This window comes from Callospermophilus lateralis, chromosome 3, assembly GCF_048772815.1.
Source record: "Callospermophilus lateralis isolate mCalLat2 chromosome 3, mCalLat2.hap1, whole genome shotgun sequence".
NCBI classification, from domain to species: Eukaryota; Metazoa; Chordata; class Mammalia; order Rodentia; family Sciuridae; genus Callospermophilus; species Callospermophilus lateralis.
The window spans coordinates 182,145,703-182,148,819 of record NC_135307.1 but is presented as its reverse complement, the minus strand read 5'-3'; the positions used below and the strand labels follow the sequence as shown (position 1 = coordinate 182,148,819).

General features: G+C 48.6%; 1 pseudogene; it reads left to right on the top strand.

Annotated features, from left to right (window-relative positions):
- The first annotated feature begins 1,630 nt into the window (after positions 1–1,630).
- On the top strand, positions 1,631–2,564 carry LOC143394454 (heme oxygenase 2 pseudogene; annotated as a pseudogene).
- Positions 2,565–3,117: the final 553 nt, after the last annotated feature.

Genomic DNA, 3,117 nt, shown 5'->3' with positions numbered 1-3,117 from the left:
GTGCACCTGGGAATTTACATTTCCAGCACATTCCCAGAGGATGCTATTGTTGCTGGTCTAAAGACCACATTTTGAGAACCACCAGCCTACAGAGTTTAGAATTAAGAAGATTGTGGTATATCAATACAATGGAACATTATTCAACCATAAAAATGAATGAAGTGTTAATACATGGTACCACTTGGATGAACCTCAAAAACATTGTACTATGTTAAAGAAGCCAGACTCCAAAGGTCACATATGATAGAGTCCTTGTATATGAAATACCCAAAATAGGCAAATCTACAGAGATGGAAAGCAGATTCATGGGTGCGAGAGGTTGGGGGGGTTGAGAAGTGAGTGTTTAATTGATGGTTTTCAGGGATATTCTTCTGGTATGATAAGGTTGTCTGTTGTGTGTTGCACAAAATTGTGAATGTGTCAAATGCCACTGAATCATACACTTTAAAATGGTTAATTGTATGTTATAAGAATTTCAACTTAATTTAAATTTTAAAAAAAGAGGTAGAAAGGATGGGAAGACACCCAGAATCTAACAAGAACTAGACTCTTACCACGGCAGGCCCGAAGAAACAGGGAGGGTATAGGTATGGTAATAGCTAAGCCCAATGAGAATGGACACAACAGAGGTGGGGTCACCCATCAAGCAGTGGACACGGGAAGTCACAGCTGCAGCCAGACACAGCACCTTTGCTGGGAGAGAGGAAATGGGAGAAAGTACCCAGATCTCTCCCTTCAAGCCCTCTGTTCTTCTCTCATTGGCCATAACAAAGCAGAAGCCAAGTGAGGGAAGCCCTGTTGTATAATCTATAGATTATACTTAAAGAGCCCAGAGCAGGAGAGAGCCATATGCAAAACAGTTTGGGGATGTGAGTGAATCCCCAGGTAATAGCTAGCACACCCAGGCTGGCTAGCTGGTCCATCTAGCAAAATCATAGCCCATTTCCTTCAAAAAACAAATGAATCCCACCTTTGAAAATTCATAGAGAAAGATGTGCTAAAAATAAGACATGTGCAAACCCCACCAAGAGCAAGAGTCCCCTCTAAAAAGCTAGGGACAGGATTCTTGGAAGCTGGCCTCAGCCACTGCAGTCAAACAGAAAGAACCTTAATTCAAAGCAGCGCTCGCCATGTGCTGCCCAGCTTCAAGCAGTCCTTTGGTCTCTGGCTGTTTCCCTGAGTCACAGAATACTTTCCATCCACGGAGAAAAAAAGGACAGCTGCTGTTGCCTGGCTCTGGAGGGTTCGTATTACCCATCCTCTGTCCCCTTGAGTGGAGAAGGAGAAATGTCCACGGGCATGGGTTGTGCACACCACCCTTTAATAAGCCCCAGTGCCTTGACCTTCGGATTTCACCCAGGAGGCTTATTTTAAAATAGGAAGCTTTCCATACTTCCTTCTAAAGGCAGCACCAGTTTAGCTGAGGACCGTCTGGTTCTACCCAGCTCCATGATCCCGACACCACGCAGCCTCCCATGTTGTAGGAAGGTCCTGGTGGGGGTGATGTGGGGATGCTGCTTAAAGACCACCTCCCTGGGAGTAGCTGGCAGGCGAGATGGCAAGCGGACGCTGGGGGCAAGTAGACCCGCGGCAGAACCATTGTCAGGGCATCAAGAACCGCTCAGCCACCATGTCAGCAGAAGTGGAGACCTCTGAGGGAGTAAAGAACTCTGGGGCCCCAGGAAAGGAAAACCACACCAGAATGGCTGACCTCTCTGAGCTCCTCCAGGAAGGGACCAAGGAGGCACATGACCGGGCAGAAAACACCCAGTTGTCGAGGATTTCTTGAAAGGCAACATTAAGAAGGAGCTATTGAAGCTGGCTACAACTGCACTTCACTTCACATACTCAGCCCTTGAGGAGGAAATGGACCGCAACAAGGACCACCCAGCCTTTGCCCCCTTGTACTTCCCCACGGAGCTGCAGGGAAGGAGGCGCTGACCAAGGACATGGAGTACTTCTCTGGCGAAAACTGGGAGGAGCTGGTGAAGTGCTCTGAGGCTGCCCAGAAGTATGTAGAGCGGATCCACTATATAGGGCAGAACGAGCCAGAGCTGCTGGTGGCCCATGCATCCACCCGCTACGTGGGAGACCTCTCAGGAGGCCAGGTGCTGAAGAAGGTGGTCCAGCGGGCACTGAAACTCCCCAGCACAGGGGAAGGGACCCAGTTCTACCTGTGTGAGCTCATGGACAATGCTCAGCAGTTCAAACAGTCGTACTGGTCCAGGATGAATGCCCTGGACCTGAATTTGAAGACCAAAGAGAGAACTGTGGAGGAGGCCAACAAGGCCTTTGAGGACAACATGCAGATATTCAATGAACTGGACCAGGCTGGCTCTGCTTTGGCCAGAGAGACCCTGGAGGATGGGCTCCCTGGGCACGTCGGGAAGGGAGATGCACGTAAATGCCCCTTCTATGCTGCTCAGCAAGACAAAGGTGCCCTGGAGGGCAGCAGCTGCCCCTTCCGGTCAGCCATGGCTGTGCTAAGGAAGCCCAGTCTCCAGTTCATTCTGGCTGCTTGTGTGGCCCTGGCTGCTGGACTCTTGGCCTGGCACTACATGTGAAGGACCCAGCACGCCATGCTGGAGTCCTCCCAAGTGACCTCTGTCCTACCCCATTCTACCCCACTAAACTACTGCCTCAGGTGACTTTTTTTAAATGCTGGGTTTGAGAAAACAAGCAACCAATAAAAGCTAGATGCTAAAAAAAAAAAAAAAGACCACCTCCCTGGATGCCAACCCTAATCAGTCCTTTGGCTCTACTAAGGACCTGTGGAAGGGAAGTGCAATGCTCCTTGGTTCTGAGTTCTCAGGAGAACTCAAGATCCCATTAATCAAGAAAAGGGGATTTTGGACTGAAACTTTGCACGAGTCACTACCAATCAGGCCTCAGGGAAAAGGCCTTCCCCCCAGCAAGTGAGAGAACATGGGCAGCCTGAAGCCAGAAGCCTGTCCCTTACATTCATTTTTTCAATCCCAAGTTTGAGATTTGATTTATTAAAGTTTTTAAACTTTAACCTCATAGATGAATTTCTTAGCCAACATTGATGAATTTCTCCCATCCATCATCATGCTTTCACGTGACGTGGCTCTTGCAAAACATTATGCCTCCAAATTT